Here is a 14,497-nt window from a genome sequence, read left to right as displayed (position 1 = left end):
AGACTGTTACTGGAATTAAGACTTATTCTATGCATCTGCTCTCCCACAATATGGCGCTGGGAGAGGAGAAAACAGCTTCTACGCAGCTGCCTCCAGTTCAACCAATAAGCAGCAGGACCTGCTCCTGATTGGAGGAGAGCAGCGTACTCGGCGTGTGGGTAGCAGAGTTGGGATTGGTGGAAGAGGACTATAAAGGAGGAGAGAGACAACATGCACCAGGAACATCTACCTGAAGGAACACCTGAGCAGCCCCCGAGAGAGCCGGCTGGCGGTGTGCTGCTCCCCCGCGGAAGTGGGGAAAGTGGCAGGGGGAACCGCCCTTCCACGGAGGTGGAAGGGTTGGTAGCCAACCCGGGAAGAACCAGCAGCAAACCCGGGGAGGGCCAAGCAGACAAAAGAACAGCGCAAGGTCCTGTGTCATTCCTCCACGAAGACGGGGAGTGACAGAGCCAGAGTTATAGAATAAAAGAAAAAGATAAAGCTCTATCACATTTGGTTCAGTCTCCAAATGTCAGGGCTGGGACAAGCTGAAGCCAGGTCTAGCTGGGTCTCCCACATGGGAGGCGGACTAAGTACTTGAGCCCTAATCCATTGGCTCCCAGGATACACACTGGTATGAAAATGGTTTGATGAGAAGCGAGATACACAGCAGACTCATAGAGTGGCAGATGTCCTAAACAGCACTCTGGCCTCAGAATCAGCCCTTAAGGCATGCGGATCCAGCTGAAAAGCCCATGAGAGTATTTCAGGCATGGAAAGCCAAGATACTCTGGCAAAAAAATAAAAATAAAAAAATAAAAAAAATCCTAAATGAAAGATGGAAAGAACAGGTCATCAAAGAAGGAGGTACCTTTCTCTGAAGGGAGGAGAGAACTTCCACTTTGACTATGACCTTGTCTAAATATGATCAGAATCGGTGAACTCAAAAGGCTTCCGTAGCCTTGGCAACTCATGACAAGAGCCTAGGGTGATTACTGATGCCATAAACAAGAGTGTCAATTTGTTAAGTCAACAACAGGAGTCACTGTCCACTTACTCTTCATGTAGGATTTCTGTCCTTAATGTGCTGTACATTGTGATTTAATGTTATAACTAGTACTCAAACAGTATTTTTCACTTTGTGTTTCTGTGTGGGTGCAAACTGTTGAAATCTTTACTTAATATATGCTAAACTGATCTTCTGCATATAAAGAGAATTGAAAATGAATCTTGATGTGAATGGAAGGGGAGAGGGAGTGGGAAAGGGGAGGGTTGCGGGTGGGAGGGACGTTATGGGGGGGGAAGCCATTGTAATCCATAAGCTGTACTTTGGAAATTTATATTCATTAAATAAAAGTTTAAAAAAAATGGTTTGGAAGCAGAGATGGAGCTTGAATCAGACACTACAGATATGGGATGTGGGCATCCTGAGTGGCAGCTTAACCTGCTTTTCCTTGACACCTGCCCTATATATCGATCTTACATCCAAAGAGTTTGCTGAACAATTTTAGTAGTTCAAGCAGTGAAATCTTTCGGACAATTTACACAGAGACTTATATTTTGCATACAACAAAATATAAAAATATTTTGTAAGCTATTTTAATATATATTTTAATATAAAAATATTTTGTTATATAAGAAAATAGCTTATTATCTTACTTTCTAATCTTCATGCTTCATTGATTTTCTTGACATGTTTAGTAGGATCTCCCAACCAAAGCTGTAGCAAGATGTCTATGATAGGCTTAGAAACTTTTCCTTCCTTCTTAGTTGGCTAATAGTTTTTGTTTCTTGCTCTTTGTTTTTCAGTGAATGAGTGTTGAATTTTACTGAATGTCTCTCCTCTGCAGTTAAGATAATCATGTGTCCTTTTTTCCTCCTGTAAAATATTAAACTGTTAACTGTTCTAATTTTGAATCATCCCTGCAATCCAGAAAAAAAAAAACCCTATTTATCATATTATCTTGAAAAATGTAGAGCTGGATTTGATTTGCAAATGTTATCGAGAATTTTTAAGCATTTGTTTATTTATTTGCAAGGCAGAGACAGAGATCTTTTGTGGGCTGGTTCACTCCACAGATGACTGCAACATCCAGGGTTGGGCCCAGGGGTTTCATCTGGGTCTCCCATGTGGGCGAGGGAGCGGAGCCTTTAGGTCACCCTTCCTCCCTCCCTCCCTTCATCACATAATTTTCTTCCTTTCTTTTCTATTTCCCTGCCTCCTCCCCTGATGTGGTGGGTTTCCTAGGAAACACAGGTCAGGTTAAATTGGATTTACAGGGCCCTATATTTTGGTGAAAGTTTAGAACAGCCATATATGTTTCAATATAAACAGTTCTCCAAAAATAGGATAATACTCCAACATCTTATTTATGGCTAATTTAAAAGTTAGGCCAGATGGTGTGCCATGAACTTTTTCTGATGGGGAGGAAACACAGGGACGCATTTAATAAACAGTTGTTAAGGAGCAAGGCTTTCTTCACCTACCCACTGAATCCTGTCAAGTTCAGCTATGTGAATGTTCATGGGGAGGACAGTTCCTGGCCAGCGATGTATCTGAGTTGGTGGGATCATGACCTATATCTAAATGGAATCAGAGTTTCAAACAGAACCAGACGCATACAAACAAAATAACTTAGAGAACTAAGGTGGTGCTTAACACAGCACCCTAGAACCTAGCTGCACCCTGTCTTTTCCTTTAAACACCAGGACAAAAGTCAAAAGGACCCAGATCCCACTTCCCTGCCCCCTTGGGAACACAGGGTGTCTCATCTGAATTTGAATACAAACCTTTCAGGATGGGAATTTGTTAGAAGAAAAGAAGTGCAAGAAAAAAGTTTGCAGAGTCAGTATGTATGTGGGAGGACGTGAGTGTAGCACATGTGAGCCTGCATGCACATGTGTACAAGGTGTGTCCCTGTGTGTGTGCACGCCGATGAGAGCATTTGCGGGTGTGTTCCTCATGAGTGTGAGTGTGTGTGTGTGTGTGTGTGTGTGTGGACGTGCGCGCGCCTGTGCTGCAAGCACAGAGGCTGCTTCGGCTCAGCCAGTAGCAGGCAGAGCAGTGAGTACACAACTCATAATGAGAAAGGAAGCTGGGAAGAGACTAGGAGAGAAGCAATCGCCCTATTAACAAAAGCTCAGTTTTGTCCCTGCGGACCGAAGCCACAGAGGGATGGGACGAGCTGTGGCTGTCGGCCAGGGAGGTCGGGCTCCCTGCTAGCAGCAGTTGGAGGCATCTTTACCGCTCTGTGCTAGGGGCAGACCTGAGGTTGGACGCCTGGGAAGTTTTCAGAATCGCAGCAGCAGCTTTGGAGAAGACCAGCAAAGAGCACCGTGTGTATGTGAACTTCTATTTGTTGTTGTTGTTGTTGTTGTTGTTGAGTGCATTCATGGATATAGTTTTTTAGTACAAAGAAAACTCAAACTCAGCTGACTTGAAAGACTGGAATTTCAGCTCTCTTCTTCCCCCTGGGTTATTTTTCCTCCCCCTTCCTCTCAAAGCCCTTTAAACCAGATTACCGGGTCAGTGACTCGCTGCCTGCCCACCCACTGCCCACCAGGTCCAGAGGTTTCCGGCTTGCTGGCTCGGAAAGGACAGCCGCCACTTACCAGTAAGTATCTGCTTTATGTGCTTGTGCTCGTCTTGATTGTGGATATTCTGCTAGCACCAAACTCCAGAGGTTTTCTGCCTGGCATCCTTATTGCCAAGCAACAATGCAAGACGTCTACACAGCTGGTTTACCGAACTTTAATTCTCTGTTTAACTCAGAAGGGCCAACTTGCAGTGCTTTAAAAACTGGATGCCAACAATGGGATTTTCTTGATTCCTGGCTGCATATTTCCCACTGTTTTCTAAATCCTTCCCAACACCACTCACCCATGACATAACTATTTTTTAATTTAATGATTTATTTCCTGATATTTGAATGTTTCTTCTCAGCTAAATAAAATGGCAAAGGGTATGAGCAAAATCGGGTCGTATCTTTGTGGTATAAAAATAGAGAAGTTTGGATGTGATGATTTCTGGATACCTTTGGTTTAGCTTAGCTATAATTGGTAGATGATTTTGAAAGCATAATTTGGAGATCAGAGAGTGCTGGGGAGGCAAAGGAATCTGAAGTTTTAGACTGCGTTTTTTTTTTTTTTTTTTTTTTTTTGCTGTCTCAGCACATTACTGAGATTTGGTCCAGACTTTGGTGTTGTGGTAAATATTTTAGTTCTCATCTGGATCACAGAAATCATTTCCAGGCATTTAATTTTCGTGTCTTAAAAAAACAAAACTAGGGTTCCTTTTTGGTGTGTGGTGTGAACTGCAGGGAGAGTGTCAGGGCTGCTTGGCGTTGCAGCCTGGGCATCTGGCTGGAGAGATTAATCTCTTCAGAGCAGTGTTGCAGGCCAGACCTAGTGATGCAGATGCTGTGAGAGTTTGTGCTCTGGAAAACTCAGCGCCATCCTGGGCTCTAAGCTCCAGTTGCTTGCTTACACTTGATTAAAGCACCTCCAGGATAACCAGCAAAATGCTGGTAACCTTTGCTCTCTCTCGCCATCAGGAATTCTCCACCCTTGATGTGTGCAGCGCCACCTGGGTGCTGGTGAAAAGGCAGGTGGCCAGTCCTCAGCTCCCAAGGATTTTGGACCTGGGTGGGGCGAGGGAGCTGCCAGGTGACTGTGATGCACGTGAGACCACACATGGGCAAACATTGCTCTGTACTGCCCTCGGCGATTACATTTTTGTCATGAAGTTGGTTAATAGTAGACCTCATACTTAAATCATAAACCTGAGTTGGAAGTGATGTTGAACCTAACTTACGTGTGACCTGGTTTGGCATGCTCAACTGCCAACCCAGGGCTTTGAAACCAGTGTTCCCACCGATTTCATTTTCTTTCCTTCCTGCTTTTTCCATCTCCACCTTTCCATTCCTATGAGAGAGAAGGAGTTTGGCGAAGGTACCTGGATACCATGATACCTTGCTTTTACGTGTTTGCTGCACAGCCTGATTTGCACTGCATGGCTAAGCAGTGTTTGACTTGGAAACTTCAAAACCCAGAGCTGTTCTTAATTCCTTCTCCGCCTCCTGGGGGTGCCCCGTTCCAGGGGCTGGACTAGGCTGACTTGGGCAGAGGAGAGCCGGATTTCTTGGAAATGTTAAGAAGGAATCTTCTTCCTAGAAATCAGTTAAAACTGTACCCACCCCCAGGGACTGGAAGAAAAGGAAGTGATTCTTCCATCATGTGAAAGTCCTCATTTGACAACACGTGGAACCCAGAGCTCAGTGTCCATCCCCTTCCCCATATTGGGTGGCATTTAGTATTTTCAGTAAGAAGAAAACAGGATGTGGTCGTGAGAGCCCATTCCTTTGTTCCCTCTCCTCTTCCTCTGGGGCTGGCTGCTGTCAGCCAGGCTCAGTGCTGGTGTCCAAGGATTCCGGAAGGATGAATGTGAACTCTGCACAGAGGCCTTGTCTTCGCGGCAGTTCTTGTTTGGGTGTTGCTGACCAATCTTGGATGAGCCCCTCATTTGCTCTAAGCTTCACTTAGAGCCTAGAATAAAAAGAGATGAATTAAATGAGTTTCAGTCTCTTCCGGGGTCTGCCAATCTGACATTGGATATGGCTCAGTCTTGTAAATGCAGATAAAGGGATCTGGAAGCTTTTTAGCATTTGCTTTGAGGACAGAACTGAAGAGTGGGTTTTTCTTCACAGAATTTAAATTGTGCCTTTTTTAAAAATTGTGATTTTAGCTGATGTATAATATTTGTATATATTAGTGGAGTACATGATTGTAATTTGATACATGTATATAATTCGTAATGATCAAGTCAGGGTGATTAGCGTTCCCATCTCCACAATATCATTTCTATGCATGGGGAACCTTTATGCTCTTCATCTCTAATTGTTATGAAATAATGATTGCAGACTGTAGTTCCTCTATTGTAATGTGTTACATTAGAACTACTCCTCTGGTCTCTTTTGGTACCCACTTTCTTGCTTCCACCTCACCTGCCCAGGCCTCTAGTGACCTCTTCTAGTTTCCTCTTCCACGTGGTCCACTTTGTTTTATCTTTCACAATTGAGTAAGAACACCTAGTAGTTGTCCTTCTGTGCCTGGCTTATTTCACTTACCATAATGTCCTCTAGGTCCAAACCTGTTGCCTTAAATGACAAGATTTCATCTTTTCAATTACAACTTACACATTTTCTTCCTCTTACAAAGAACCAAGACGAAGGGTATATTGAGTTAGATGTCCGCTTTCTGAGCACTTAGCCGTTCTCCACACAGTAGGATGTGTCACTCTCCAGACAGGCTGTTTTCCTGGGCCAGCTCGGGTAGGAGCCTCTTATCTCGTCTCAATCTGATGTCACTCCCCCTTTGGAGATCTGGGTGGTCTGAGCAGGACTTCACAGCTTGCAAGCTGACCCTTGCAGTCAAATAACTGGGCAGCTTCTGTGCCACTAGGTGAGAGGCTTAGAGACCTTTGGCCTAGAAAAACCAACACAACCTAAAGCAAAACCAAACCATGCCAACACCGCAACTGCTGACATTGTGCGTTCTGTACTTTGCCTGTGAAGTAGCTTCTGTTACTATGGACTGGGGCAGCGTGTCCAAGGACTCTAAAAGTCGGCCATCAAGAAAAGAACTTATCACTGCTTTCTATGTGCTTTGTTGACAAATGCAGCCTCCAGCTGTCTGAAGATTCTATGCTTGGGTGTGAAACTATCAGAGTAAGGGAATCTCCCAAAATTAGGATATTTTAAACCCACGTTCTTTTCCTCTCATTGGTAAGTTTTTCCAGGAGAGGCTGAAATAGTTTTTGGTTTCCCCCTTTTCCCTGTCTATTCCTGAGGTTGATGATATTTGGGGGAACATGAGTGTTAGTAAATGATGCCCCAAATAATCCTTTTGTGCCTCATCCCAAGGCTGCTAAGATTGCGTGTCACATTTCACTCTCAAATTTATCCTTGAAGCTTCCTTATCTGGCTTCCTAAAGACCAGGGGAGTGGAGGCTGACTGGATCCAAATCCTTCTGTTGGGTGTTCTACCTCCGTGGACCAGGGTCTGCACTCTGTCAAGTGTTATCAGCTGCTCAGTATATACAAATGCTCCCTGTGCTTGCTCTTAAAATAAGTGAGTCCCAACTTTATCTCATGAGGTCACACTCAATGCCATGTTGTCTTCATTCCAAGGCCCCATATTTTCTGCTAGCACAAAAAATTCTTCATTGTATAAATGATAAACCAAAATCTTTGTAAGGTCAGGAAAGTTTTCAGAAAGGATAGAACTCTCCAGATGAAGACTCATCTAAATGTTTCAAAATTGCTGGGCATTTTCATCAAAGCCCTGATTTATTTTTCCTATAAAATGATCTTGCTCCAAAGAAAGACAGCACAGCAGCACATCTGATTCTGTTTTATATGAAAATTCAACTTTATTAAAATTTGGTAGGATATTTATATTGCATCCAATAAACATTGGTGATTGTTTTGTAATCAGAAGGTAGTTTGGATACAACAGCCTGAAGTTAAATCAGAAAAGTGCAATAGAAAACAAGAATGGCTGTTAAATGCATTTCCCCTGGGTTCTAATCCTGGGGCTACATTGTTGTTTGGTTCTGTGATATGGGCAAAAGTAGTCAGTTCCCTGGAGAGTGAAATGAGGGTGTTGATCCTTAGTTCACTGGTGTTTGCTTGGTACTTGACTTACAGCAAGTGATTGGTAAATATTCCTTCTTTGGGAAACATCTAATACAGGTGTGAAGGCTGGAAGGGAGCAAATATGTGGCAAGTTACTTAATTTATAGGTGAAAAGGACTGAGAAATAGGCAATACATTTTCTTCCAGTTGTCACTGAGCAGAGTGGATCTCCACCCTCAGTGCCCCTGACCTTAAACTCAGAAGCAGCTCAGGTATCCCTCAATTCTTTGTAAAGATTGGATTTGGATTGAAGCCTGAAACAGATCTGTGAGCTTACAAACCAACAGAGTAATTAGTATAGAAAGATCAAGGGCTCTGTGAAAGTCGTCTGTCTTCCTTTCTTCCTGGCCCTCCAGAATGGGCAAATTCTAGAGATGTTTCAGACACGTTTTTAAGTAGAGGAATCTTTTTTTCCCCCAAGAACTTACTTCATTATAATAAGGGCTACAGTGTAAGGGGAAAATGTTTGAGAACTTGAAATTCTGAGGTGGTCTCATGGTGAGCCAGTGAACTATCACCAAATGGAAGGACAGAGCTCTTCAAACACATGGGGTACACATGTACTCTCTCTTCTACCACTTCTCCCTCCACCCCTCCCTCCCTCCCTCCTCCCTTCCCTCACCAGCAGAGAGAGGCCTGCATTTGAATGGAAAATTTCTTTATTTTTAAAAAATATTTACTTATTTATTTTGAGAGGCAGAGTTACAGACAGAGGTCTTCCATCTGCTGGTTCACTCCCCAAATGGCCATAACAGCTGGAGCTAAGCCAATCTAAAGCCAGAAGCCAGGAGCTTCTTCTGGGTCTTCCACTCGGGTGCAGGGACCCAAGCACTTGGACCATCTTTCACTGCTTTCCCAGGCCATAGCAGAGAGCTGGATCAGAAGAGGATTAGCCGGGACACAAACCAGTGACCATATAGGATGATGGCACCATAGGCAGAGGCTTAACCTACTACGCTACAGCATTGGCCTTGGAAAACATAGTTTAAATACTTTTTTTTTTTTTTGTCTATTTGAAAGGCAAAGCTACAGAGAAAGGGACAGAGTTACCTGCCATCTGGTGGTTCACTCCCCAGCTGCCAGCTTCACGGAAAGCCAGGGCTGAGCCTGTCTGAAGCCAGGAGCCCAGAACTCCATCCTGGTCTCCCACATGGGTAGCAGAGGCCCAGGCACTTGGTTCATCATTACTGCCTCCCAAGATGCATTAGTGGGATCATAAACAGAGTAGCCAGTACTTGACCAGGGACTCTGATATATGGGATGTGGGTGTTTCAAGTAGAAGTTTAACCCTCTGTGCCACAATGCCTGATCCCCATAATTTTTTTTATAGCTCTGATGTTTATATTGGAATCAGTCATTTAAGGGATATTGATTGAGCTTCTCTTGGCAAGACCCAGTGACTGACCCTGGAGACAGTTGGGAGAGCAGAAGAGTTCTGGTTTTTATCTTTAAGGAGCTGACAGACCAGAGGAAAATGGAGACTTAAAACATGACTGCAAATGAACAGCAAAAATGCTTATCAGTGTGCAATGTATGGCAGGGTGTCTTGCAGGATTCTGTTGAGCAGATAACGTTGATCTGGGAAGTTGAGATCTGAAGGATGGGTAGAATTTAGCCAGGGGAAAAGGGAATGGGAGTGGAACTGGGAAAGGGGAATTCATGGTGCATGGATCAGCTTGGGCAAAACCTGCAAAGGCTTGCAAGCAGGGTGGGCAGTAAGGTGAGTGCAAGAAAGGCAAGAAGTCCAGTTTCCTTGGCGTGTCAGTGCCAAGGAGGATTGTCATGCAAGAAGAGCATGGAGAGGTGGGCAGGGGACAATCAGCAAAATCCAGTCTTCCAGGGATTTAGAAAGTACCGAATCCATACTCCTTCCTGTCACAAAGAACCATGTCCTGTGTCTACTCAGCCCTTGTCATTGTTAGACAACACTAAGGGAAAGTTCTTTCTGAAGGTGGGATACCCATTCATTCTTCCTGGTTCCCCACAGCCACAGAATAAAGTCACTTCTCATTCAGATACCAAAGACAGACTCTTCTCTATCCAGATTGTACATGTGCAATTGATTTTTAGAAATGTAGAGCTACACAGCTTTGCTCACTGAAAGCTAGCATACTGGCTTCATTCCATCATTCCAGGCTCCCATTATCAAGGCAGTGGATCTTGGTAGTGTCCTCAATGATAACAGTTAGCCCCCTTGGATTTGTGCTCTCTGTGAAGTAGATTAAGCTTGTCTTAAATAACTCTGTTCAGGGATTTTGAAAAAAAAATGTTTAACCAGAAAGAACCCCAAACAGCTATGGAACACAACTCCAGGTGGTTCTCTTAAGAGAAGTGATACCTCTAATCTTTCTCCTTTTTTAACATATTAGTACATTTGTCACAATTAACAAACCACACCTGGCTTCCCCTACCCTTTTTTAAAAGATTTATTTATTTATTTGAAAGGCAGAGTGTGCGTGTGTATTTAGGGAGAGAGAAATGGAGAGATTTCCTCTTTACTTCCCAATGCCTGTAACAGCCAGGGCTGAACCAGACCAAAGCCAGGAGCTAGCTAGGAAATAGGAACTCCATCTTGGTCGCTCATGAGGGTGGCAGGAATTGAAATACTTGGGTCTTCACCTGCTGCCTTCCTGGTGCGTTAGTAGGAAGCTGGATCAGAAGTGTGGAGTAGCAAGGACTCAAACCAGCACTCCAGTATGAGGTGTGGGCATCCCACACTGTGGCTAATCTAGTGTGCCACAATGCCTGCCTTTCCCCCCATTCCAAACTCCCTCTTTTTTCACACTCTTCACAGCTTCTAGTAATCACTGATATTAAGTTTTTTTTCTTGGTAGCTCCCACGTATGAAGAATATACAGTATTTGTCTTTTTGTGTGTGGTTTATTTTACTTAACATAATGTCCTCCAATTCCATCCATTTTGCTGCAAATGACAGCATTTTTCAATTGTTTTCATGACTTAGTATTCTATTGCATATATATGCAATATCTCACATTTTCTTCATCTGTTCATCTGATGATGGACACCTTGGTTGATTCCTTGTTTTGGCTATTATGAACAGTAATGCTATAAACATGGTGGAACAGGTATCTTTTATTTTTTATTTTTATTTTTTTGACAGGCAGAGTTAGACAGTGAGAGAGAGAAAGACAGAGAGAAAGGTCTTCCTTCCGTTGGTTCACCCCCCACTTGGCCGTGGCAGCCAGCACGCTGCACTGATCCGAAGCCAGGAGCCAGGTGCCTCCTCCTGGTCTCCCAAGCATGTGCAGGGCCCAGGCACTTGGGCCATCCTCCACTGCCTTCCTGGGCCACAGCAGAGAGCTGGACTGGAAGAGGAGCAACTGGGACAGAACCTGGTGCCCCAACCGGGACTAGAACCCCGGGGTACCGGCACTACAGGTGGAAGATTAACCAAGTGAGCTGCAGTACCAGCCAAGAACAGCTATCTCTTTGATACAATGAGTTCATGTCTTGTGGGTATATACCCTCTGGTGGTATTGCTGTATCATGTGTCAGTTCTATTTCTAGTTTTTAAAGAAATCTCTATATGTTTTCTACAGTGAGTGTACTACTTTATATTCCCACCCATAATATAGAAGTGTTCCCCTTTCACCACATCCTCACCAGCATTTGTTACTCTGTATTTTTAATAGTAGCCATTCTAATGGGGTGAAGTGATTTCTCATTAGGGTTTTGATTTGCATTTCCTTGCTGGCTAGTGATGTTGGACATTTTTCTGTGTATTTGTTGGCCATTTGAATTCTTTTGAGAACTGTCTACTCAGTTTCTTTGCCCATTTCTATTTTTTTTTTTTTGACAGGCAGAGTGGACAGTGAGAGAGAGAGACAGAGAGGGAAAGGTCTTCCTTTTGCCGTTGGTTCACCCTCCAATGGCCGCCGCTGCAGCCGGCGCACCGCGCTGATCCGATGGCAGGAGCCAGGAGCCAGGTGCTTTTCCTGGTCTCCCATGGGGTGCAGGGCCCAAGCACCTGGGCCATCCTCCACTGCACTCCCTGGCCATAGCAGAGAGCTGGCCTGGAAGAGGGGCAACCGGGACAGAATCCGGCGCCCCAACCGGGACTAGAACCTGGTGTGCCGGCGCCGCAAGGTGGAGGATTAGCCTATTGAGCCACGGCGCCGGCCTGCCCATTTCTATTTTTTAAATATTTATTTGACAGAGTTAGAGAGGTAGAGAGAGACGTCTTCCAACCACTGGTTCACTTCCCAAATGACTGCAATGGCCAGAGCTGAGCTGATCTGAAGACAGGAGCCAAGAGCTTCTTCTGGGCCTCCCACATGGGTGCAGGGACCAAAGGACTTGGGCCATCCTCCGCTGCTTTCCCAGGCACATTAGCATGGAGCCTGATTGGAAGTGGAGCAGTGTGGGGAGCAACCCGGACTGGACTGAGTTACTGGAATTAAGACTTATTCTATGCATCTGCTCTCCCACAATATGGCGCTGGGAGAGGAGAAAACAGCTTCTACGCAGCTGCCTCTTGCCAACTTGAGTGATGACCTCCAGGAGCTGATCCTGCTCCTGATTGGAGGAGAGCAGCGTACTCGGCGTGTGGGCAGCCGAGTTGGGATTGGCGGAGGAGGACTATAAAGGAGGAGAGAGAGAACATGCACCAGAAACATCTAAGGGGAACATCTATCTGAAGGAACACCTGTGCAGCCCCCGAGAGAGCCGGCTGGCGGTGTGCCGCTCCCCTGCGGAAGTGGGGAAGGTGGCCAGGGGGAACCGCCCTTCCACGGAGGTGGAAGGGACGGCAGCCAACCCGGGAAGAACCAGCAGCAAACCCGGGGAGGGCCGAGCAGACAAAAGAACAGTGCAGGGTCCTGTGTCATTCCTCCACGAAGACGGGGAGCGACATAATGGTGCCGTGACTCGGATATGAAGCCTAGGCAGGGTTTAGTGTCGTTCCTCCACGAAGAGGGGGAGCGACATAATGGTGCCGTGACTCAGATAGGAAACCTAGGAGGGAAGAAACGGGAAGAAGTGGAAAGATACCGGAGAGAGAGACTAGCAAAGAGCCTAGGGGAAAGCCAGACGAAAAAGGTGCCGGAAGAAGCTATTGAAAGCCTAGGCATAGACTCAGATACGGACTACGGGGGGAAGCTGGGAGAAATCTCTAAGGTCGAAAGCGAAAGTGAAAGCTAGAACAAACAGACTCGGATACGGACTGTGGGGAGAAGCCAGGAGAAATGAGGGAGGAATATTGTTGGAAGAAAACTTAGGGAAACATACCGGGTAGAGAAAAATGTTAGGGAAATTGAAGCCGTGGGGGGCAGGCCGAGGCGGAGACGTAAGCCAGTTTGGAATTCTTTAAGTCAGCCCGGGGGGCAAAAGGCAAAAATCTGGAACCAGAGGCAGAGACGTGGGCCGCCAGGTTGGAATCCGTCAGATTAGCCCAGGGAGCAAAGGACGGGAAGCCAGACCGAAAGGCGCAGACGCGTGAGCTAGGTTGAATTCGCCAGGTTAGCCCGGGGAACTTAGATTGAATACTAGTGGCGGAAACGTGAGCTGGGGCTGTGTGACTCACGGAAGCCGCCGTGTGCAGAGAGAGCACGGGACGTGAATAGATAGGGAACGCGGGGCTGGCGCGAGGCCGTGGTGCGGGCGCGAAGGGCGTGGAGACCGCGGAGTGTGCGCGCGAAGCCGAGCCACGCAGAGCCGGGAGCCCGCCGCAGGGCGGGCGCCGGGAAGCCGCGCAGATGAGAGAAGCGCGGGCTGAAGTGGCTCAGAGCCGGGAAGCCGCCGAGAAGCAGCCTCGGGGCGGGCGCCGGGAAGCCGCAGGGATAAGAGAAACAGAAGTTTAGAAGTAAAATGAGAGAAATAGGAATGCTGGAAGATAGAAGTAAAATGGGAGAGATAGGAATGCCCGGAGATAGAGAAATAGAGGCCTCCCCTCAACATGGCAATGAGAGAGCTTGGATTCGGTCTGCCTGATTAGAGAGGTGGTGAGCACCTGTGGGCGGCTAGCAGCTTATGCGCCGCAGGTCACCGAAGACAGGCACGAATTAACATCAATAAGTCTCCCCACAATACGGCAATGAGAAGGCTTGGATTTGGTCTGCCTGATTAGTAAGGCGGTAAGCACCAGCAGGCAGCTCGACCAGAGTATGAGCTGCAGGTCACCGAAGACAGGCACGAATTAACATCAATAAGTCTCCCCACAATACGGCAATGAGAAGGCTTGGATTTGGTTTGCCTGATTGCTAGGTCTTGTAACCACCTGCAGGCAGTTCTAGCAGAGTAGAGCATGCGCTGCAGGGCACCGAACACAGGCACGCATCAGCGCCTAAAAACCTCCTCACAACATGGCGAAGAGAGGACCCGGATTTGGTTTGCCTGATTGATAGGACTTGTAAGCACCTGTGGCCAACTCTAGCAAGCAGAGCAGAGTGTGTGCCACGGGGCACCGAAGACAGGCGCGTATCAACGCCAAAAATAAAAAGAAAGGGGGATCTGTGGGGAGCAACCCGGACTGGACTGAGTTACTGGAATTAAGACTTATTCTATGCATCTGCTCTCCCACAATATGGCGCTGGGAGAGGAGAAAACAGCTTCTACGCAGCTGCCTCTTGCCAACTTGAGTGATGACCTCCAGGAGCTGATCCTGCTCCTGATTGGAGGAGAGCAGCGTACTTGGCGTGTGGGCAGCCGAGTTGGGATTGACGGAGGAGGACTATAAAGGAGGAGAGAGAGAGCATGCACCAGGAACATCTAAGGGGAACACCTGTGCAGCCCCCGAGAGAGCCGGCCGGCGGTGTGCCGCTCCCCTGCGGAAGTGGGGAAGGTGGCCAGGGGGAACCGCCCTTCCA

At 46.4% G+C, this 14,497-nt stretch overlaps 1 protein-coding gene across 7 annotated transcripts in view; it reads left to right on the top strand.

The window, feature by feature from the left end:
- The first annotated feature begins 3,140 nt into the window (after positions 1-3,140).
- FREM1 (FRAS1 related extracellular matrix 1) overlaps positions 3,141-14,497 on the top strand; it is a 179,531-nt gene continuing 168,174 nt past the window's right edge. For 5 of the 7 annotated variants that reach the window (XR_011380085.1, XM_002708087.5, XM_051845518.2 and 2 more), the window contains exon 1: positions 3,176-3,593. The gene's annotated coding sequence lies outside the window, so the exon portion shown is untranslated. Of the gene's footprint in view, positions 3,594-14,497 lie in introns of all 7 variants that reach the window. The other 2 variants (XM_070052347.1, XM_070052344.1) reach the window with 2 other exon arrangements.

The sequence above is a fragment of the Oryctolagus cuniculus genome, chromosome 1, assembly GCF_964237555.1.
Source record: "Oryctolagus cuniculus chromosome 1, mOryCun1.1, whole genome shotgun sequence".
In the NCBI taxonomy this organism is placed as follows: Eukaryota; Metazoa; Chordata; class Mammalia; order Lagomorpha; family Leporidae; genus Oryctolagus; species Oryctolagus cuniculus.
This window is presented reverse-complemented; position numbering and strand designations above follow the sequence as displayed.